Source organism: Triticum urartu, chromosome 1A, assembly GCF_056163025.1.
Source record: "Triticum urartu cultivar PI428250 chromosome 1A, HENAU_Tu73, whole genome shotgun sequence".
Classification (NCBI taxonomy): domain Eukaryota; kingdom Viridiplantae; phylum Streptophyta; class Magnoliopsida; order Poales; family Poaceae; genus Triticum; species Triticum urartu.
Genome location: NC_141873.1, coordinates 10,310,269 through 10,335,161, shown reverse-complemented (window position 1 = coordinate 10,335,161; position 24,893 = coordinate 10,310,269). Strand labels below are relative to the sequence as shown.

Below are 24,893 nucleotides of genomic sequence, written 5' to 3'. Positions count from 1 at the left end.
CAGGCTTTAGCAGAAATGGGCACAAGCGCTGTAGCATGTGCCACCACACGTAAGGAAGGACGCGTACTTGCATGACTGGCATGCAGGAGGTTTGGCGGTGCAGATGCCGCTGCACGCAGTGTCAGAGTAGTTGACGCAAACGTCAAAACAGTCAGCGAGACAATCTTTGCATTCCGTGGCTGCCACAGGCTGGCCCATGTTCAGCACAAGCACGACGCAAACGGCCACGGCAAGGGCAGCGGCCACCTTCAGAGATGAAGCCATTGATGAATTGGGTGGGTGTTTGTAGTGGAGGATTGAGGAAGAAGAGATGCAATGGATGGAGATGAGCTATAGCTAGCTGCTTAAGTGGTGCATTCCCATATGATGGAGCAGGATGCTATTTATAGGCAGCCAACGTGAGGATTACCCTGTACTAGCTAGCCAGTACTCTATCTCCACCTCCCGAAAAAAAAGAACTAGCTAATTTACTGATCTGTATCGCTTAGATACTTTTTGAGTGTGATCCGTATTGTTTAATTTAACTGTTGTTGACTTCAATATAGTATATACCTTGTGCACCAATGATTGAATGCTTGCACTTTGACATGAGAAGGATTATATACATGAAAGTGACCAACACGTTTGCACGGATTGTGTATTGTTAGCCTTTGCCATTTGCTAACCCTCGTACTACATGATTTCAATTTAATATTGCTAAACAATGCATCATCTGTATGTACCGTTGTACCTGTATTACCAAACATGCTAGAACTATGTAATGCATCTTATGTATCCTACGTAACTTCATTCTGAAATCTGAACTAATCAAACCCCCCTGAATTTCAAGATGGGCCACCTCCACTAATGACCAATTAGAAATTGACAAATCATTACGTGACCCCCTCCCCACGTAAGCCACCCTAGGTGTAGCAAAGCTTGTGTTGTACCATAGTCCTTAGAGGTTAGGATCTAAGATCGCTCGTGCACATGTGCACGCCTTTCCGTATGTTCCAGCTAGTCAGGGCACTCTCTTTATTCATTCTCTGATGTGTTGTACATCAACACTTGTAACCCTTGACGCAAGCATTTACTCGCTATTGAGCAACTCCCATACCAATTCCAGGGCCACCTCCCTTTGGGTGCAAACCTTGCATACCACTTCTAGTTTCTCTGTCGGCGCCATGGTGCCCATTATCACCACTGCTTCAACTCTCTCTTCTTACCCATCGAATTAATGTTTCAAACTTCAGCCCTCCATTGCCGTGCATAATACCAACATCCACTCTTACACCCCTTTCAAACCCAACCCATCCACCAACAACTATCATAAATTTCAAATTTCTTGTTGTTCGTCCTCACCACCTTCATTGTTGCATTGTACTCAACCACATTAACAGGACGTTTGAACTTGACGTCGACAATCCCGAGTTGCGACCTACCGACATCAGGATCTTCGGGTGGATCTACACCACGATCGGCGGTAGTCTTCTGGACCTTGCGATGTCCTCTGACGGCACTGTCTTGTCAGCATGTACTCGCCTCCACCAATACTTCCTCAACAACCATGCCACCCACGCCATTCATCTTAACAGGAAGTACCGCATGCTCATGCAGGGCACCATGTGGGTCGCTGAGCATGCATGATAGTCCAGGTTCCTTCCTGACTCCCTTGCTGAAGTTGATGAAGCCATGACTGATCCGAATCTCTTCCTCCAGTTCCCTCCATGACACCGTCAGGATTATGGGTGCTCATGTATCACCTTGTTTAATCAAAGATTTCTCAACATCAACTCCCGTCGGTAGCCCGGGTTCGACCATAAAGCATTCTGATTTGATTGAGCACCCTTACTCACTGGTAAAAAGGGCTATACACACTTCGTATAACCATATGAAGATCATACTGTGTATTTCCAGAGTAAGTTCTCCCGAAAACTTAGTTTTCCAATTATCCTATAATCTACATCTACATACTTAATAAATATGACACAACAGGTGTTCTTGATACAATAGCATACCAATTTTTTTTAAAAATACCAAAAAATAAGGTCTCTTGGACTTTTGGGGGCTTTCCAGCTGAGAGGCATAGCTAATTTTTTTTAAATAATACATTTTTTTATTAATTTGCACAAATATTACGCTCAAAAAATAATTTTTGAAAATAATACACCATCGGCCCGCAGCCGGCCGAGTGGACCTAGTCGGCCCACAGCAGGCCGACTGAGACCCAATCGGCTAGCTGCTGACCGATTGGCCTGTCGGCCACCAGTTCAGGTCCAGTCGGCCAGTAGTGGGCCGACAGAGCCTAATTGGCCTGCTGTGTGCCGACAGCGACTAATTGGCCAGCTGCGGGCCGACAGGGACTAATTGGCCTGCTGTGGGCCGACCGGTGCATGCCACCATTTTTTTCCCGAACGCTCCCTGGATTTTTTTAATAAACTATGACATATTTCGTGCAACCCTTTGCCCGTAATATTTTTCCGCCATATGTTCGCGCCAACTCTTTCCCGCCATATGTTCGCGCCAACTCTTTCCCGCCATATGTTCGCGCCAACTCTTTCCCGCCATATGTTCGCGCAAACTCTTTCCCGCCACCTGTTTCCCGCCATACCGCAGTCGTTCTTTCCCGCCATTTTCTCATCCCTACCTATAATACCCCCTTCAGACAGAGGAGGATAAGCATTCCAGTGTAGTGTAGTTGAGATGTCCCATTATCCTTTTGATCGTAGTTTTCACCCTGAGATGAGCACGACTCTTCTGAGGCTAGCTACCGATTTCAGGATGGACAATAGGATAGTTCCATGGGACGAACTCACCGGTAGTGACACCATAATGAATGAGTTGGCTCACGAATTACGTATGTCTGGGTGGCCTGAAAGGACCTATGATGAGGTACGTCTAGAACTTCTTAGGTTGCATGCAAGGTGGAAGAAGGTAGTGGAGCCGGAGAGTGAAACTTTCAGAAGGACTACAGAAAAGCATCCATTTTTATGGACTGAGGAGAGCGAGGACGAAGATGATATCTTCATGCCGCCGCTTCCGGGTTCTGCATCGTCAAAGAGCAAGAGTTTTGCATCGTCCAAGGACAAGAGTACTGCATCCTCGAAGGGCAAGAGTTCTGCATCGTCCAAGGGTAAGAGTTCTGCATCCTCGAAGGGCAAGAGTTCTGCATCGATGGAGGATGACGATGATGACTTCATGTAGTTTTTATGATGTATGTTGTAAGTTTAGTCCTATGTACCATTAATTTAGATGTAGTTCTATCTAGTTGTTTATACTGTCTTGTTGTACGAGCATTATGTTCTATCTAAATATGATGTTGTAGTTCGGATAACAGAGTACTAAAATAGAGTAGGCATATGTCTCATACATAAGTACATAGTCATTTGTCTCATACATAGAATATACATAAGTCTCATACATAAGTAGATGGTCATGTCTCTACTGATAGATGGAAGCGTCAGTGATGACGTCTGGCCTGGCGGGGAGGTGGATCTGGAAGCGGAGACCATCCCAACCTGTTAGGTGGCCTAATGTTACGAGGAGGAATTTCAGACTCGCCCTGGTCATGCTGTGTATCCTGTGTGGGGCCTGGTGGAGGAGTCGAATACATGTCCATCCACTGGGTGTGCTGCGACATCTGAGCATGTATGTTCTCCTCGGGATGTTGATCACTCCCCCACGTATCATGTGATGCTGACATAGACGCATGATATCCGTGGGCTCCTGCACGATGGAACGTTTAGTCATGAAGAATGATGTCGCCTCAATTAATATTGAAAACAATAAAAATGAAGACACTTACCTGCTGGTTGTGACGGCTGCTCTGGCTCAAACACGAAGCTCGACGAGGGACCGTGCTGCTGTGGTTGTGGAGAAAACACGAAGCTCGACGAGGGACCGTGTTGCTGTGGCTATGGAGAAAACACGAAGCTCGACGTGGGACCATATTGTTGTGGTTGCTGCCACGTTGAACTGCCAGGTTGGTCAGGACGGGGTGGCCTGGTTGTCGGCTGATGTGCTAGACGTGGACGTGGTTGATGTCGGTGCATGGAGTGACGCGGCTGCTGCTGCTGGTGCTAAACAATGTCGGTTCTCTGGGTGCACGTGATAGCCTCGTACACAGTCCGTGTCTTGTTCTGAATTCGTTCCAAGAAGGGCTGTAGCACTGGACGGTGCTGAAGAAGAGGTCCAGATGACAGTGATCGTCCAAAGGTGGTCACGTCCTGGTAGAGTTCGTGTGTCAAGGTAGCCTGCAAATTTCCATGACGATTAATAATGTATGTCTCTTGCACGTCAAAGTATGTGACAACATTACTTAAAGAAAATATATCTTGCCGCGTACTGCCTAGAGCCCGAAGTGTCATAGCTTGGGTACATATCCGACGGAGTAGGATCCGGTATCTCCTCTGGGTGGGAGTGCTCAACGATGCGTAATCGTGTTTCGGTCATGTAGCTCTGCAAATAGAGATTGAATTTATCGAGATCAAAATTGTGATTCTCGTGCCATAGATGTGTGTTTGCTCTCTCCCATTCTATAACATACGGCTCTAGTCTAACTAGCCAGTCAGCAGTTGTCCTAGTCATGCCCTTCCTTGTCGTCCTAAAATTGTGGTGTGTGTTCAACAATTACCTAAAGCTTCGAATGGAGTACTATGAAAGATAATGCAACATTGAAAATTTAGTTAATACCTGTGGATGCCTGCTGGCACTGGGTTCTCTATAGGGGGAGGCAGCTCCAACTGCAGAAGACCAAATTGCCTCTTGACCCTCTGTTGTGCCATCTCCTCGACGAAGACATCGAAGATGATTTTTGATTTTTTCATCTAGTAATCTCGGTCCCTTGTGCATAGCACAGACAGACCACCAGGGTATCTCGCTTGTATGTCTGCTTCCGTGTAGGGCTGCCAGATGACCCCGGTGTACACATCGAACTGCTCGTTCAATGCTGTGTATGCCTTCCTGGTCTGATCACTAGCAAAGCGTCTTTGCAGAAAACAAAAGTTAGTAGCCGCTAGCATCGAACTATCTCTTGTGCAGAAAAAAGTTACGTTAAACTATAACACGGTGCATACCTCGCGACGTGTCCAACACAGACCGAAAGTAGGCATGTCGATGCCATCAGCATCAAACATGGCGTCTATAGGCTCACGAACACGTACATCTGGTCGCCCTATAGAGAACCTCTCCCACGACCATAGCTGTAGGAATAGATGGCAGCCAAGAAGGGCTGGCTTTCTCGATGTAAGCTGGCAACCGTTGCACATACCTCGGTATGTGGCCGCTAAGACCGCCGAACCCCAACTCCTCTGTCTGATCTGATCCGCCGTCTGAGCGCTCGCTATATCGAGTGCCATAGGGATGTAGAGCGCGTTAATAGTGGTGACATGGTTCTCTGTGAACATCAGCTTGCCGAAAAGCCACATTAAGTAGGCCTCCAGGCTCCGAGTGATCTGTTCCGCAGTCGACGACGCCCGGAAGTTTTGGATCTGCATTAAGCAAAGAGAAAGTTTTAGTTAGCCGCAGTTATTTTCTGTAAAACCATATGCACGATAACTTGAAGATAAGAGGTTGGGGAAATTACCTGGAAATTGAGCAACCACTCATACTTAGGTCCGTGATGCTCCCATACGGGATCCGGAGCATCCGGAAAAACACCATGAAAACGTTGTGTAAGGGCTCGCTCCCAACTAGCCGGTGCGTCCAACAGTCCTATGGCATGACCTGCCAACGGTAGTCCGAGCAAAGGTGACACATCCTCCAGAGTAGGAGCCATCTCTCCCCATCGGAAGTGAAACGTGTGGGTCTCTGGCCTCCAACGGTCCACTAAGCAGCTCAGCAAGGACCCGTCGATGGCGATGGGTTTCTCACCCGGGATATACTCAACCAGACGCGCGAAAGGTAAAAGGCCGGCCCATTTTAACCTTCATCAGAGAACATTTTAGTTAGTGTCTCCCATTAATATGCATGTCAGTGTGCAAATTAATAAAACACGTACCGCTGAAGCCATCCTGGGTGTATCATCCAGTTTTCTTTAGGAGTGGGAGTGACCAGAGGCTCAAGCTTGCGCTCATACCATATCGCACCACGATGACCCCTATCAATGTCCCCATTCAGCAACCACATTCCTGACATTCCTGCACATAAAAAAATTCAGAACATAGTGCCACACTTAATAAAAATTCAGAACATAGTGCCACACTTAATACAAATTCAGAACATAGTGCCACACTTAATACAAATTCAGAACATAGTGCCACACTTAATACAAATTCAGAACATAGTGGCACACTTAATACAAATTCAGAACATAGTGCCACACTTAATAAAAATTCAGAACATAATGCCACACTTAATAAAAATTCAAAACATAGTGCCACACTTAATACAAATTTAGAACATAGTGCCACACTTAATACAAATTCAGAACATAGTGCCACACTTAATACAAATTCAGAACATAGTGCCACACTTGATACAAATTCAGAACATAGTGCCACACTTAATACAAATTCAGAACATACTACTGCTAGCTTAACTTCTTCCTCTCACCCTTACTCCTCTACTGCCTCTTCCTCCTCTTCTTCCCCGGTTGCCTTGTCCACGCCCAGTGACGAAAGTGGGACAATTAGTGTCCCTATGGCCAAATTCATTGCACAGAATGCATTGCCTAGTCGGACCTCCTGCTTCAGATTCATCCATATCATTCCGGATGCGCCGACAATGCCGTCTGCCTCTACTTGTACGCATATGCTCTGGGTTTGGAATGTAACGCCTTTCAGCGGGGTTGACGCTGTTGAAATTACCCATTGATCGAAAACCCATCAGCTCACCTGTCCAGGTATTGAGGACAGACTCTTTCAGAAAAAATGGAGACACAAACGATATTGCGTCCATTCCAAGCTGCCCGCAAGCAGCAAGTACATGTGAGCAAGGTAGGTGAAGCAATTTCGGTTTGTTGCATGTGCACTCACACGTTGGCCAGGCTTCATTACCAATTTTCACCTCATGTGTCCTCAACTCATTTGCACATCCGAATTTGTTGTTGGCTAAGCGAACCTCAAACCTTCTTTCTTGATTACCGATGGCGACTACAGTGTGTGATCTAGCTTTTTGCATCTTGTTGTCCATGTACTTCGTGACTCTTTAACAGTACCGTGTATTCGGGTTGTTGAAGATATGCTGCTCTGCTTTTTGACGTCTATCTCTGAAATACTTGATGGTGCCATAGAAAATACCCTCAATGATGGCTGTAAGTGGCAATGCCCGGTTTCCTCTGAGGACAAAGTTGTATGTTTCTGCAAGGTTTGTTGTCATGACACCGTATCGTGCTCCATGTGTGTCATGTAGCAAAGACCACCTCTCTTGAGGCTCATGCTCTATCCATTGCTCGAAGGTTTTAATCGACCTCCCAAGCCTTCTCCTAGTACTAGGTGGGTCAAAGCCTGGCAGGTCACATAGCCCAACAGGCTCCTCCTCAACATGTGCCGTCACCGCTGCATCTCTTGCAGCTTTCCTATCCCTCACGTGTCTCTGCGTGCACACATTAAGTCTATCGCGTATCAAATTGTACTTCCATAGCTGGTTCTGCTTGCAGAGTTTTTTGAACAGATTCATCAGGTTCTTATTTCTAAACTGTGAGAAGAAATTAGCCCCCAGATGGCGCATGCACCAACGGCTCTGCAAGTCCTGCCATGGAACTTGTTCCTCAGGGCCTGGGTTTGTCAGTGTCCTTATCGCACTGAGTATACCTGCATGCCTGTCATGAAGGATGCACACATTGGGCTTCTCCTTCACAACTGATATTTTCAACTGCCTGAAGAACCATGTCCAACTTTCAATGTTCTCACTCTCCACAAAAGCAAATGCGAGTGGGACGACTTGATTTTGGCCGTCTTGACCTATGGCTGTCAGGATCTGACCCTTGTACTTGCCTGTGAGAAAAGTACCGTCAACACATATCACCGGTCAGCAATGCGAGAATGCTTCGATGCATACATCGAAAGAGAAGAAGAGACGATGCAGCACCCTAACAGTTGGGAACTCTGGCATGAACATGTCTTGGATATCGATATAGGTGCCTGGATTCCGCTGCTGCAGGGTGTGGAGGAGCTGGACAACAGAGTCATATGCATCAAAATAAGAACCAAATCTCCTCTGAAGCGCCGCATGCTTAGCCCTCCAAGCCTTGCCATAAGAAATTCTGTACTTGAACCTGGCGAAGACTTTTGTCTGGACTGCCTTCACTTCCATAGCTTTGCCCTACACTATCTCATCATAAAACAACTGAGCGATAAGCGTGGATGAAAGGCTGGCATGATCCTGAGGGATGCAGGGAATAAGACAAGTGAGATTAACTAAGTCACTTATCACCCAACTTGTGCCATACTTAGGGAGAAAGCCGTGCACCCTGGCGGGACAATATGCGTTCTTGCATACCATTGTCAGGAATTTATGACTGAACACCTGAGCTATGAAAACCCTTTGCATGGACATTGCCCAATTAATTATTGCATCTTTCAGGGCTTGCTTGTTCGGATACATAGCACCCGTCGCAATATTGTTCTGGTGATATTGCCAGGCTGAATCATGTCCATCATTCACGGTCATTGCAGATGAGAAGTCATGATTCCACGATGCAGGATTCGGGACCTCCTCTACATTTTCTTCTTCATCTGACTCGTCAGAATCATCGGCATGACCCCTTTCAACATCGGTGTCTTCTTCTTCCATCTGGTCCTGCATGTGCCCATCTACCTCGTCAGCGTCCACCTCACCATTGTAATCACCATCGGCATTTCCTCCTTCTACCTGACTACTCTGCCCTGATTCATAACCATAAGCATTTCCTCCTTCTACCTGACTATTCTGTCCTTGTTCGTAACCATCATCTCCAGCGTTTGACATAGATAACTGCCTCCCTACACTGCTATGACCAGGATCGTAGCCACCCTCGCCTTCATGTGCAGTGACCTCCTTCACAACGGGAAGAACTAAAGCATCAGGATTGCATCCCCTTCGTTCACAATCTTGTAACCACCGCACCCATTCGGAGTCTCGCTCTATCGGCCTCAAATAAAAGTAAATTATTGAACTTGACCGTGTACACAATGCATGAACACCGACGGTGTGTGTTTCAGTATCAAGACCTAAACTTGCCGCAATCCATTCTTTCAACTGACTGACAGACCATGTTTGAGGTGCGCTCATTGGCACATCTATATGAGTAAATTCACTCAGATCTGCTCCCATCTCAGTTGTTTGGACAGTACCAGGACCATAGCAAAATCTGAAGTTCACAACATCAGACATCTCGGCTCACCTATTTTTTTTCAACAATGAAACACAGGTATTAAGCAACAACTTAATATACCCCCACTAAGAAATATTAGACATGTCTATATATTAGCTAGCTATATATTACAGAATATTAACGGAGCAACTAATACAAGTATTAAGCAATAACTTAAAATGCTCACCAAGAACACCTAAATATTTACGTTTACTACCGGAGCAACTCCAATTACTAACACACCTAAATATATTTACGTTTACTACGGGAGCAAATAACAATAATCGCACACCGGAACCGGGAAATAAAATGCTCACCACGACCACCTAAATATATTTACGTTACTACCGGAGCAAATAACAATAATTGCACACCGGTCCCGGGAAATAAAATGCTCACCACGACTACCTAAATATATTTACATTACTACCAGAGAAAATAACAATAATTGCATGCAACTTCGAAAATAAAAATGTTTGTTGAAATATACCCTTGTAGCGTGCGTGCGAACGACGAACGACGGACTTCAATCACCGGAACTGGAGCCGGAAACTCCACCAAACTACCAGAGCTTCACCTCCACCACACTGCCCCAGCTTCACCACCACCACCTCCACCTCCACCACCGCCACAACCTCCACCAATGCACTGAAAAGATGCTCACCACGACCACCACAAGCTACCCCATCAGTAGATCGAGGTCTCTTTTGGCTCCCCTAACTATGTAGAACCCATTCACGGTGCCAAATCCGTGAAAAAACGGGTCATTTTGGTGTATGAGTTGGAGCTAGTTTGTGTAAGAGAGAGGAGGAAGGAAGAACAGAGAGAAGCTTGCGGTGGGAGAAAGGGAAAGAAGAAGGAGAGGAGAAAGAGACGTGTGCTGCGGGGTCGGCTCCCTATCGGCCAGCAGCTGGCCGATCGGTCGGCAACTGGCTGACTGGGTCGCCCGTGACCCAGGTCGCGCCGACAGCCAGCGCCCGACGTGGCCTGGCCAATAGTCGGCCTCCGCGTGGCCGAGAAGCCATCTGTCGGCTCGCAGTTGGCCGATAAGAACCAGTCAGCCTGCTGCTAGCTGACTAGGACCAGTCAGCCAGCTGCTGGCTGATGGTGTATTATTTTTGAAAATAATTTTTTTGGCATAATATTTGTGCAAATTACTAAAAAAATGTATTATTTAAAAACAATTAACAGAGGCACAAGCCCAGCCTAGACGCTAGCGGGCGAGGCTTCCCATGCCCAGATTTAAAGCATGTACAACGAAGCGCTCATATCCCCCCCAAACGTATGGGCGGATAGCCTGGTCACTACTCAACCCATAAATTGCCACCCAACTGGACCCCACATAGTTAGCCCTATCTTCTGGGCAGATCGACACGCCCGGACGTGGCAGTCACATCGAACTTGTTCGTGCTCGGCCACCCCATCCCCACTAGGGCGCAAACATAGCTCAGTATCGGCCTCTTCTCTCCCCTTCTACACCACTCAGGTTCGCTCCCATCCGCATCGCTTCCTCTTCTCGGGCTACCATGGTTGGTTCTGGCAGCGATTTCAGTGGCGGATCCAGCAACGAGGCGGAGCCCATCGACAGGGATGCCTTGCCGGAGTGGGATTTTGATGATGAGGAGACCTCACCCTTTGCGTTGTGCTCCGCGGTTCATGGATGTACAAAGGTAGGAGCTCGAGCTCTGTGTTCTCCACCGTTTCCCGACAAGGCAATGCAATGGACCACGTCAGCCTGTCGCGATCTGTGCTGGTCCATATCCGTCGCCCTCTATGACCCTCCCCTACCACTTTGGGCCCCGCTGCTCCCGGTCGGAGTAGGGTGCTTGTTCCCGCACTACCGAGCTTGCAAGGAGGACGCACAAATCAGAGGCGGGGGCCGGACATGCTAGGCAACATGTCCGAGAGACTGCGGGTTCCTCCCGCAGCAGCTGCGAATTCTGTAGGTCCATGCTGGTTGACCCGGAGGAGGATCTCCTCCGTGATGTCATCCTCCGGCCAGCGACCTCGGCGGAGATGGATGCCTGCCACTGAAAAAGTGCAAAGTCTCTTCGGCTAGACATCGAAGATTCCAGGAACCTCGCAAAGGACGGGGTGGCCACTAGTGCGAAAGCCGCCCGACTCACCAAGGACGGGGTGGCCACCAGTGCGAAAGCCGCCTCGACTTGGCAGAACCGGGCCGACGCGCCGGCGCCGAGCAGCTTGGTCTGCGAGTATCCTATGATTCCGAGGACGTGCCAGCCGCCGGCAGCCAGCGTGGTGCCATGGTGGAGACGGAGACGGCGTCTTTCGGCATGACGTCTGTTGAAGTATTCGCTCATGGTGTACATCTTTTTTTAGCACAGTGCAGATGCAAGGGCTAATATATACGCGCATACACTCACCTTTATGAACGCACACATGCCCACCCTATCTCTATGAGCACCTCCGAGAGACTGACCCGGCATATCATCTTGAGATTGTACGAAGTCATCGTAGACGCCTCATAGTCGATGGGAACGTCTCCTCTCACTGAACACACATCGTCAGATATCCTGAAATAAATCCAGGATAAACACGAGCACCCGGATTTAAACCCTGCCCAACTAACCATCCAACCACAGGTTGGTTTGCCTTGTACATCTATCTTGTATGATCGACCTGCTTGTTGTTGTAAGTTAGCCAAATACTAGGTATCAAATAGAGATCAAGCTCCTAACTAACAGATCGTAACACTCCTGTAAACAACAGTCAATTTTATGGGGCACACAATTGGTATGGGACGGTTGGGATTCACCCTCAACCTCCAGCCCACATATGGTTCGTTGTCTTCCCAAAAATCAACACACGGTGCACCCCACGGTACCCTCGGCAGACCCATTTGCCTCCACCACCCATGATCATCCCTCTAAAGCTCACCGGCAACCAAAATTTTCCAACATCCCCGCACCCCCCGCACCTGTCAACCTGCTTCCCCGCCTTCGCCTTGGGCGCCACAACACGCTATCACTCGCAACATTGTCCCCATCTCCGGTGAGGTCTTGCCGCAGCCTCGCCGTGGTCGACGCTCGTTGCTTTCGCTCCTCGTGTCGCCCCACCTTTAGTCTTGCTGTGAATTCGAGTGACGCTCGAAAATTTTGAGGCACCAAAGATTTAGCAACATGGTTCCCTAAACAAAATAGGCCAGGCTCTAGCTTTAGGGGCTGTTCCAATGAACTAGCCCCTAAGGAAAAGCCAATGCATGAATGTTTTTCTAAGTGTGGTACAGAAGAGGCAGAGCAGAAGGAAATATGATCTACTCCCTTCGTTCCTAAATATAAGTCTGTTTAGAGATTTCAATATAAACTACATACGGATGTATATAGACATATTTTGAGTGTAGATTGACTCATTTTCCTCTGTATGTAGTCTCTATTGCAATCTCTAAAAAGACTTATATTTAGAAATGAAGGGAGTGCCATGCATGGATTTGTTGTAGCTATTAGTGCTTCAAGGTGGTATATATCTGTAGGTCTTAATTAGTCATATGCTAATTAAGATGTCATCCTTCGATGGACGCAATTCCTTGTGAACATCACTACTTGTTAGATAACATGCAGCTAGCATTGAAAGACTCCCTCAAACTAATGATTCCTCGGTATTAGAAAACTTGCTAGCAACAGTTTGGTTGTTGTCACGGAGATTGCTCACTAGGTATTCCTAAATTGCATGCTTGATTCCATACATTGGTTTACTTTGCAGGCCTATTATATAGTAGTACTACTGTTCCTCTTCTTCTAGCCAGAAGGTGTGGAACCTTCTGTGATTTGTCACGATCGTGAATGATTGGTGAATGGAGTTGATATTAATAGAAGAACCTACTACCACTTGACATTAATTTGTGAATGATATCAAACTACTTGTTGTAAAAGAAATTGTTAACGCGTGTAAGAGATGGTTATTAACTTGCTGGCATCAGCGAAGTACTCCACTTATACACTGCCCTATCCCTATATATCAATGAACAAAATGCAGCATAACTATTCCTAAATTCATCAATACGAAAACAGTGGTCCAATTTCTTAGCAAAATAGGTCAGAGCTCTATGCTGCTAGCATTTCAGATGAACCAGCTCCAAAGCCAAAGCCAAATCCAATCCATGATGGCGGAGTGGAAGGAAGAAGGATATATCATGTATGGTTTTATGCTAGCTATAAATTCTTAAAGGTGGTATATATCTTTAGGTATTAATTAGTAATATGCTAATTAAGATCTTATTCTTGGATCGACACAATTCCTCATGAATGTTACTAATTACATGCAACTCGCATTGAGAAACTCATTCAAAGTAATGATTCTTGATCATTACAAAAGGAGCTAGCAATATATCGGTGGCTGCCATGGAGAGTGCCATAAAGTATCCCTAAATTGCATACTCAATTAGTTCCATATATATTGGTTTACTTTGCAGTCCTACAATACTTAATTTTCTTATTTCGTGCCAAGGGTGTGAAACTTTGTACATGTAATTGACATGGTGATGCATGATGAGCGAAAAAATAGCGTTGCTAATAGCACGCTATAATGTCATGAGCAATGCCTCGCTAAAATCCCAGTGTACAATGTCTTGCTAATAGCATGCTATAGCACGCTAATGACATATTTTAAGGGCCACACTATTTTGTCATAGCACACTATTTTTTTCATTTTGCATGATACCTGAAGTTTCAGCCTAGAAGAAGATAAGTTGTATGCGAGCTCTACGCCGTTAGATCAACCGCTGAGAGAGAGAGGCAAACCTAGGGGTGGAATTCGAGCCGAGTCGAGCCAGCTCGACTCGACTCGCTAAAGCTCGTTTCTTTAATGAGCTAGCTCGACTCGACTCGTTACTATAGCGAGCTCAATTTCAAGATTGGCTCGACTCGTATAACCCGCGAGCTGGCTCGTTTGTTAAGCTCGTTAAAGATATGAACACTAGATCTTACGAATACGATAAAAAGATTAACTGAGAATGAGGGAGCTGAACTACGTATTTTTTAACTGTGTTCTTGAGATAAGGATTTATCCCCATTTTATAAGGATTGTATGAGCCAGAAAATATCAGGTGATACTACCCTTTATATGCTACCATGATATATCACTTTTCAAAAATCACATTTAGATGTTTCAAAAAAATTCTGAAAAACTTTGTGGATCTTCACAAGACATATGTCTACGACCCATAAAAAATCAGACCCATATTTGAAATCCCTATTGAGAAACAAAAATGACAAATCTAGAATGAATAGTGTAAAAGAAGACAAAACATGAAGAGTGTCAGGAATGACACTATTCACATACAGTTTTGTCTTTTTTGTTTCTCAATGTATATTTTGAATTTTGATCTGAATTTTTAGGGGTTATAAACGTATGTCTTGTGAACATCCATAATTGTTTTCATTTTTTTTGAAACATCTAATGTGACTTTTTAATTTTTTTAGCATGGGAGCATGTAATAGGTGGTATCACCTGATATCCCCCCAGGATGAGCACGTCAGACACATGATAGAAAGAAGCACAAAGCATATATAGATGACTTGCACACATACATGCATATTTACTGATGGTTGAAACAAAGCGGAACGATAAAACAAAGAGGAACAATAGAGCGAAGGAACATTTGCCATATGCACAGAGCAATAGCATTTGTTCACTTAATTACATGGCTTAGCAACAACGAGGTACCAACACACGCAGGCAGCTTACAGCCACTATAGGCTTTAGCAGAAATGGGCACAGGCGCTGTAGCATGTGCCACCACACGTAAGGAAGGACGCGTACTTGCATGACTGGCATGCAGGAGGTTTGGCGGTGCAGATGCCGCTGCACGCAGTGTCAGAGTAGTTGACGCAAACGTCAACACAGTCAGCGAGACAATCTTTGCATTCTGTGGCTGCCACAGGCTGGCCCATGTTCAGCACAAGCACGACGCAAACGGCCACGGCGAGGGCAGCGGCCACCTTCAGAGATGAAGCCATTGATGAATTGGGTGGGTGTTTGTAGTGGAGGATTGAGGAAGAAGAGATGAGCTATAGCTAGCTGCTTAAGTGGTGCATTCCCATATGATGGAGCAGGATGCTATTTATAGGCAGCCAACGTGAGGATTACCCTGTACTAGCTAGCTAGTACTCTATCTCCACCTCCCGAAAAAAAGAACTAGCTAATTTACTGATCTGTATCGCTTAGATACTTTTTGAGTGTGATCCGTATTGTTTAATTTAACTGTTGTTGGCTTCAATATAGTATATACCTTGTGCACCAATGATTAAATGCTTGCACTTTGACATGAGAAGGATTATATACATGAAAGTGACCAACACGTTTGCACGGATTGTGTATTGTTAGCCTTTGACATTTGCTAACCCTCGTACTACATGATTTCAATTTAATATTGCTAAACAATGCATCATCTGTATGTACCGTTGTACCTGTATTACCAAACATACTAGAACTACGTAATGCATCTTATGTATCCTACGTAACTTCATTCTGAAATTTGAACTAATCAAACCCCCTGAATTTCAAGATGGGCCGCCTCCACTAATGACCAATTAGAAATTGACAAATCATTACGTGACCCCCTCCCCACGTAAGCCACCCTAGGTGTAGCAAAGCTTGTGTTGTACCATAGTCCTTAGAGGTTAGGATCTAAGATTGCTCGTGCACATGTGCACGCCTTTCCGTATGTTCCAGCTAGTCAGGGCACTCTCTTTATTCATTCTCTGATGTGTTGTACATCAACACTTGTAACCCTTGACGCAAGCATTTACTCGCTATTGAGCAACTCCCATACCAATTCCAGGGCCACCTCCCTTTGGGTGCAAACCTTGCATACCACTTCTAGTTTCTCTGTCGGCGCCATGGTGCCCATTATCAGCACTGCTTCAACTCTCTCTTCTTACCCATCGAATTAATGTTTCAAACTTCAGCCCTCCATTGCCGTGCATAATACCAACATCCACTCTTACACCCCTTTCAAACCCGACCCATCCACCAACAACTATCATAAATTTCAAATTTCTTGTTGTTCGTCCTCTCCACCTTCATTGTTGCATTGTACTCAACCACATTAACAGGACGTTTGAACTTGACGTCGACAATCCCGAGTTGCGACCTACCGACATCAGGATCTTTGCGTGGATCTACACCACGATCGGCGGTAGTCTTCTGGACCTTGCGATGTCCTCTGACGGCACTGTCTTGTCAGCATGTACTCGCCTCCACCAATACTTAACAGGAAGTACCGCATGCTCATGCAGGGCACCATGTGGGTCGCTGAGCATGCATGATAGTCCAGGTTCCTTCCTGACTCCCTTGCTGAAGTTGATGAAGCCATGACTGATCCGAATCTCTTCCTCCAGTTCCCTCCATGACACCGTCAGGATTATGGGTGCTCATGTATCACCTTGTTTAATCGAAGATTTCTCAACATCAACTCCCGTCGGTAGCCCGGGTTCGACCATAAAGCATTCTGATTTGATTGAGCACCCTTACTCACTGGTAAAAAGGGCTATACACACTTCGTATAACCATATGAAGATCATACTGTGTATTTCCGGAGTAAGTTCTCCCGAAAACTTAGTTGTCCAATTATCCTATAATCTACATCTACATACTTAATAAATATGACACAACAGGTGTTCTTGATACAATAGCATACCAATTTTTTTAAAAATACCAAAAAATAAGGTCTCTTGGACTTTTGGGGGCTTTCCAGCTGAGAGGCACAGCTAATTTTTTTTAAAAAATACATTTTTTTATTAATTTGCACAAATATTACGCTCAAAAAATAATTTTTGAAAATAATACACCGTCGGCCCGCAACCGGCCGAGTGGACCTAGTCGGCCCACAGCAGGCCGACTGAGACCCTATCGGCTAGCTGCTGACCGATTGGCCTGTCGGCCACCAGTTCAGGTCCAGTCGGCCAATAGTGGGCCGACAGAGCCTAATTGGCCTGCTGTGGGCCGACAGCGACTAATTGGCCAGCTGCGGGCCGACAGGGACTAATTGGCCTGCTGTGGGCCGACCGGTGCATGCCACCATTTTTTTCCCGAACGCTCCCTGGATTTTTTTAATAAACTATGACATATTTCGTGCAACCCTTTGCCCGTAATATTTTTCCGCCATATGTTCGCGCCAACTCTTTCCCGCCATATGTTCGCGCCAACTCTTTCCCGCCATATGTTCGCGCCAACTCTTTCCCGCCATATGTTCGCGCAAACTCTTTCCCGCCACCTGTTTCCCGCCATACCGCAGTCGTTCTTTCCCGCCATTTTCTCATCCCTACCTATAAGACCCCCTTCAGACAGAGGAGGATAAGCATTCCAGTGTAGTGTAGTTGAGATGTCCCATTATCCTTTTGATCGTAGTTTTCACCCTGAGATGAGCAGGACTCTTCTGAGGCTAGCTACCGATTTCAGGATGGACAATAGGATAGTTCCATGGGACGAACTCACCGGTAGTGACACCATAATGAATGAGTTGGCTCACGAATTACGTATGTCTGGGTGGCCTGAAAGGACCTATGAGGAGGTACGTATAGAACTTCTTAGGTTGCATGCAAGGTGGAAGAAGGTAGTGGAGCCGGAGAGTGAAACTTTCAGAAGGACTACAGAAAAGCATCCATTTTTATGGACTGAGGAGAGCGAGGACGAAGATGATATATTCATGCCGCCGCTTCCGGGTTCTGCATCGTCGAAGAGCAAGAGTTTTGCATCGTCCAAGGACAAGAGTACTGCATCCTCGAAGGGCAAGAGTTCTGCATCGTCCAAGGGTAAGAGTTCTGCATCCTCGAAGGGCAAGAGTTCTGCATCGATGGAGGATGACGATGATGACTTCAAGTAGTTTTTATGATGTATGTTGTAAGTTTAGTCGTATGTACCATTAATTTAGATGTAGTTCTATCTAGTTGTTTATACTGTCTTGTTGTACGAGCATTATGTTCTATCCAAATATGATGTTGTAGTTCGGATAACAGAGTACTAAAATAGAGTAGGCATATGTCTCATACATAAGTACATAGTCATTTGTCTCATACATAGAATATACATAAGTCTCATACATAAGTAGATGGTCATGTCTCTACTGATAGATGGAAGCGTCAGTGATGACGTCTGGCCTGGCGGGGAGGCGGATCTGGAAGCGGAGACCATCCCAACCTGTTAGGTGGCCTAATGTTACGAGGAGGAATTTCAGACTCGCCCTGGTCATGCTGTGTATCCTGTGTGGGGCCTGGTGGAGGAGTCGAATACATGTTCATCCACTGGGTGTGCTGCGACATCTGAGCATGTATGTTCTCCTCGGGATGTTGATCACTCCCCCACGTATCATGTGATGCTGACATAGACGCATGATATCCGTGGGCTCCTGCACGATGGAACGTTTAGTCATGAAGAATGAGGTCGCCTCAATTAATATTGAAAACAATAAAAATGAAGACACTTACCTGCTGGTTGTGACGGCTGCTCTGGCTCAAACACGAAGCTCGACGAGGGACCGTGCTGCTGTGGTTGTGGAGAAAACACGAAGCTCGACGAGGGACCGTGTTGCTGTGGCTATGGAGAAAACACGAAGCTCGACGTGGGACCATATTGTTGTGGTTGCTGCCACGTTGAACTGCCAGGTTGGTCAGGACGGGGTGGCCTGGTTGTCGGCTGATGTGCTAGACGTGGACGTGGTTGATGTCGGTGCATGGAGTGACGCGGCTGCTGCTGCTGGTGCTGAACAACGTCGGTTCTCTGGGTGCACGTGATAGCCTCGTACACAGTCCGTATCTTGTTCTGAATTCGTTCCAAGAAGGGCTGTAGCACTGGACGGTGCTGAAGAAGAGGTCCAGATGACAGTGATCGTCCAAAGGTGGTCACGTCCTGGTAGAGTTCGTGTGTCAAGGTAGCCTGCAAATTTCCATGACGATTAATAATGTATGTCTCTTGCACGTCAAAGTATGTGACAACATTACTTAAAGAAAATATATCTTGCCGCGTACTGCCTAGAGCCCGAAGTGTCATAGCTTGGGTACATATCCGACGGAGTAGGATCCGGTATCTCCTCTGGGTGGGAGTGCTCAATGATGCGTAATCGTGTTCCGGTCATGTAGCTCTGCAAATAGAGATTGAATTTATCGAGATCAAAATTGTGATTCTCGTGCCATAGATGTGTGTTTGCTGTCTCCCATTCTATAACATACGGCTCTTGTCTAACTAGCCAGTCAGCAGTTGCCCTAGTCATGCCCTTCCTTGTCGTCCTAAAATTGTGGTGTGTGTTCAACAATTACCTAAAGCTTCGAATGGAGTACTATGAAAGATAACGCAACATTGAAAATTTAGTTAATACCTGTGGATGTGTGCTGGCACTGGGTTCTCTATAGGGGGAGGCAGCTCCAACTGCAGAAGACCAAATTGCCTCTTGACCCTCTGTTGTGCCATCTCCTCGACGAAGACATCGAAGATGATTTTTGATTTTGTCATCCAGTAATCTCGGTCCCTTGTGCATAGCACAGACAGACCACCAGGGTATCTCGCTTGTATGTCTGCTTCCGTGTAGGGCTGCTAGATGACCCCGGTGTACGCATCGAACTGCTCGTTCAATGCTGTGTATGCCTTCCTGGTCTGATCACTAGCAAAGCGTCTCTACAGAAAACAAAAGTTAGTAGCCGCTAGCATCGAACTATCTCTTGTGCAGAAAAAAGTTACGTTAAACTATAACACGGTGCATACCTTGCGACGTGTCCAACACAGACCGAAAGTAGGCATGTCGATGCCGTCAGCATCAAACATGGCGTCTATAGGCTCACGAACACGTACATCTGGTCGCCCTATAGAGAACCTCTCCCACGACCATAGCTGTAGGAATAGATGGCATCCAAGAAGGGCTGGCTTTCTCGATGTAAGCTGGCAACCGTTGCACATACCTCGGTATGTGGCCGCTAAGACCGCCGAACCCCAACTCCTCTGTCTGATCTGATCCGCCGTCTGAGCGCTCGCTATATCGAGTGCCATAGGGATGTAGAGCGCGTTAATAGTGGTGACATGGTTCTCTGTGAACATCAGCTTGCCGAAAAGCCACATTAAGTAGGCCTCCAGGCTCCGAGTGATCTGTTCCGCAGTCAAGGACGCCCGGAAGTTTTGGATCTGCATTAAGCAAAGAGAAAGTTTTAGTTAGCCGCAGTTATTTTCTGTATAACCATATGCACGATAACTTGAAGATAAGAGGTTGGGGAAATTACCTAGAAATTGAGCAACCACTCATACTTAGGTCCGTGATGCTCCCATACGGGATCCGGAGCATCCGGAAAAACACCATGAAAACGTTGTGTAAGGCTCGCTCCCAACCAGCCGGTGCATCCAACAGTCCTATGGCATGACCTGCCAACGGTAGTCCGAGCAAAGGTGACACATCCTCCAGAGTAGGAGCCATCTCTCCCCATCGGAAGTGAAACGTGTGGGTCTCTGGCCTCCAACGGTCCACTAAGCAGCTCAGCAAGGACCCGTCGATGGCGATGCGTTTCTCACCCGGGATAGACTCAACCAGACGCGCGAAAGGTAAAAGGCCGGCCCATTTCAACCTTCATCAGAGAACATTTTAGTTAGTGTCTCCCATTAATATGCATGTCAGTGTGCAAATTAATAAAACACGTACCGCTGAAGCCATCCTGGGTGTATCATCCAGTTTTCTTTAGGAGTGCGAGTGACCAGAGGCTCAAGCTTGCGCTCATACCATATCGCACCACGATGACCCCTATCAATGTCCCCATTCAGCAACCACATTCCTGACATTCCTGCACATAAAAAAATTCAGAACATAGTGCCACACTTAATAAAAATTCAGAACATAGTGCCACACTTAATAAAAATTCAGAACATAGTGCCACACTTAATACAAATTCAGAACATAGTGCCACACTTAATACAAATTCAGAACATAGTGGCACACTTAATACAAATTCAGAACATAGTGCCACACTTAATAAAAATTCAGAACATAGTGCCACACTTAATAAAAATTCAAAACATAGTGCCACACTTAATACAAATTTAGAACATAGTGCCACACTTAATACAAATTCAGAACATAGTGCCACACTTAATACAAATTCAGAACATAGTGCCACACTTAATACAAATTCAGAACATAGTGCCACACTTAATACAAATTCAGAACATACTACTGCTAGCTTAACTTCTTCCTCTCACCCTTACTCCTCTACTGCCTCTTCCTCCTCTTCTTCCCCGGTTGCCTTGTCCACGCCCAGTGGCGAAAGTGGGACAATTAGTGTCCCTATGGCCAAATTCATTGCACAGAATGCATTGCCTAGTCGGACCTCCTGCCTCAGATTCATCCATATCATTCCGGATGCGCCGACAATGCCGTCTGCCTCTACTTGTACGCATATGCTCTGGGTTTGGAATGTAACGCCTTTCAGCGGGGTTGACGCTGTTGAAATTACCCATTGATCGAAAACCCATCAGCTCACCTGTCCAGGTATTGAGGACAGACTCTTTCAGAAAAAATGGAGACACAAACGATATTGCGTCCATTCCAAGCTGCCCGCAAGCAGCAAGTACATGTGAGCAAGGTAGGTGAAGCAATTTCGGTTTGTTGCATGTGCACTCACACGTTGGCCAGGCTTCATTCCCAATTTTCACCTCATGCGTCCTCAACTCATTTGCACATCCGAATTTGTTGTTGGCTAAGCGAACCTCAAACCTTCTTTCTTGATTACCGATGGCGACTACAGTGTGTGATCTAGCTTTTTGCATCTTGTTGTCCATGTACTTCGTGACTCTTTCACACTACCGTGTATTCGGGTTGTTGAAGATATGTTGCTCTGCTTTTTGACGTCTATCTCTGAAATACTTGATGGTGCCATAGAAAATACCCTCAATGATGGCTGTAAGTGGCAATGCCCGGTTTCCTCTGAGGACAAAGTTGTATGTTTCTGCAAGGTTTGTTGTCATGACACCGTATCGTGCTCCATGTGTGTCATGTAGCAAAGACCACCTCTCTTGAGGATCATGCTCTATCCACTGCTCGAAGGTTTTAATCGACCTCCCAAGCCTTCTCCTAGTACCAGGTGGGTCAAAGCCTGGCAGGTCACATAGCCCAACAGGCTCCTCCTCCACGGCCGCTGTTCCTGTTGCCCACTGTGCAACTACTTCTTCAACATGTGCCGTCACCGCTGCATCTCTTGCAGCTTTCCTATCCCTCACGTGTCTCTGCGTGCACACATTAAGTCTGTCGCGTATCAAATTGTACTTCCATAGCTGGTTCTGCTTGCAGAGTTTTTTGAACAGATTCATCAGGTTCTTATTTCTAAACTATGAGAAGAAATTAGCCCCCAGATGGCGCATGCACCAACGGCTCTGCAAGTCCTGCCATGGAACTTGTTCCTCAGGGCCTGAGTTTGTCACTGTCCTTATCGCACTGAGTATACCTGCATGCCTGTCATGAAGGATGCACACATTGGGATTCTCCTTGACAACTGATATTTTCAACTGCCTGAAGAACCATGTCCAACTTTCAATGTTCTCACTCTCCACAAAAGCAAATGCGAGTGGGACGACTTGATTTTGGCCGTCTTGACCTATGGCTGTCAGGATCTGACCCTTGTACTTGCCTGTGAGAAAAGTACCGTCAACACATATCACCGGTCGGCAATGCCAGAAAGCTTCGATGCATACACCGAAAGAGAAGAAGAGACGATGCAGCACCCTCACAGTTGGGAACTCTGGCATGAACATGTCTTGGATATCGATATAGGTGCCTGGATTCCGCTGCTGCAGGGTGTGGAGGAGCTGGACAACAGAGTCATATGCATCAAAATAAGAACCAACTCTCCTCTGAAGCGCCGCATGCTTAGCCCTCCAAGCCTTGCCATAAGAAATTATGTACTTGAACCTGGCGAAGACTTTTGTCTGGACTGCCTTCACTTCCATAGCTTTGCCCTACACTATCTCATCATAAAACAACTGAGCGATAAGCGTGGATGAAAGGCTGGCATGATCCTGAGGGATGCAGGGAATAAGACAAGTGTGATTAACTAAGTCACTTATCACCCAACTTGTGCCATACTTAGGGAGAAAGCCGTGCACCCTGGCGGGACAATATGCGTTCTTGCATACCATTGTCAGGAATTTATGACTGAACACCTGAGCTGTGAAAACCCTTTGCATGGACATTGCCCAGTTAATTATTGCATCTTTCTGGGCTTGCTTGTTCGGATACATAGCACCCGTCGCAATATTGTTCTGGTGATATTGCCAGGCTGAATCATGTCCATCATTCACGGTCATTGCAGATGAGAAGTCATGATTCCACGATGCAGGATTCGGGACCTCCTCTACATTTTCTTCTTCATCTGACTCGTCAGAATCATCGGCATGACCCCTTTCAACATCGGTGTCTTCTTCTTCCATCTGGTCCTGCATGTGCCCATCTACCTCGTCAGCGTCCACCTCGCCATTGTAATCACCATCGGCATTTCCTCCTTCTACCTGACTACTCTGCCCTGATTCATAACCATAAGCATTTCCTCCTTCTACCTGACTACTCTGTCCTTGTTCGTAACCATCATCTCCAGCGTTTGACATAGATAACTGCCTCCCTACACTGCTATGACCAGGATCGTAGCCACCCTCGCCTTCATGTGCAGTGACCTCCTTCACGACGGGAAGAACTAAAGCATCAGGATTGCATCCCCTTCGTTCACAATCTTGTAACCACCGCACCCATTCGGAGTCTCGCTCTATCGGCCTCAAATAAAAGTAAATTATTGAACTTGACCGTGTACACAATGCATGAACACCGACGGTGTGTGTTTCAGTATCAAGACCTAAACTTGCCGCAATCCATTCTTTCAACTGACTGACAGACCATGTTTGAGGTGCGCTCATTGGCACATCTATATGAGTAAATTCACTCAGATCTGCTCCCATCTCAGTTGTTTGGACAGTACCAGGACCATAGCAAAATCTGAAGTTCACTACATCAGACATCTCGGCTCACCTATTTTTTTTCAACAATGAAACACAGGTATTAAGCAACAACTTAATATACCCCCACTAAGAAATATTAGACATGTCTATATATTAGCTAGCTATATATTACAGAATATTAACGGAGCAACTAATACAAGTATTAAGCAACAACTTCAAATGCTCACCAAGAACACCTAAATATTTACGTTTACTACCGGAGCAACTCCAATTACTAACACACCTAAATATATTTACATTTACTACCGGAGCAAATAACAATAATCGCACACCGGAACCGGGAAATAAAATGCTCACCACAACCACCTAAATATATTTACGTTACTACCGGAGCAAATAACAATAATTGCACACCGGTCCCGGGAAATAAAATGCTCACCACGACTACCTAAATATATTTACATTACTACCAGAGAAAATAACAATAATTGCACGCAACTTCGAAAATAAAAATGTTTGTTGAAATATACCCTTGTAGCGTGCGTGCAAACGACGAACGACGGACTTCAATCACCGGAACTGGAGCCGGAAACTCCACCAAACTACCAGAGCTTCACCTCCACCACACTGCCCCAGCTTCACCACCACCACCTCCACCTCCACCACCGCCACAACCTCCACCAATGCGCTG

General features: G+C 46.1%; 4 pseudogenes; all 4 read right to left on the bottom strand.

Moving 5' to 3' along the window:
* Positions 1-4,427: 4,427 nt before the first annotated feature.
* Positions 4,428-5,989, bottom strand: LOC147988286 (serine/threonine-protein phosphatase 7 long form homolog; annotated as a pseudogene).
* A 524-nt stretch (positions 5,990-6,513) lies between these two features.
* On the bottom strand, positions 6,514-9,291 carry LOC147988285 (uncharacterized; annotated as a pseudogene).
* A 9,078-nt stretch (positions 9,292-18,369) lies between these two features.
* LOC147988284 (serine/threonine-protein phosphatase 7 long form homolog) lies at positions 18,370-21,043 on the bottom strand (annotated as a pseudogene).
* Positions 21,044-21,442: 399 nt separating this feature from the next.
* On the bottom strand, positions 21,443-24,262 carry LOC147988283 (uncharacterized; annotated as a pseudogene).
* Positions 24,263-24,893: the final 631 nt, after the last annotated feature.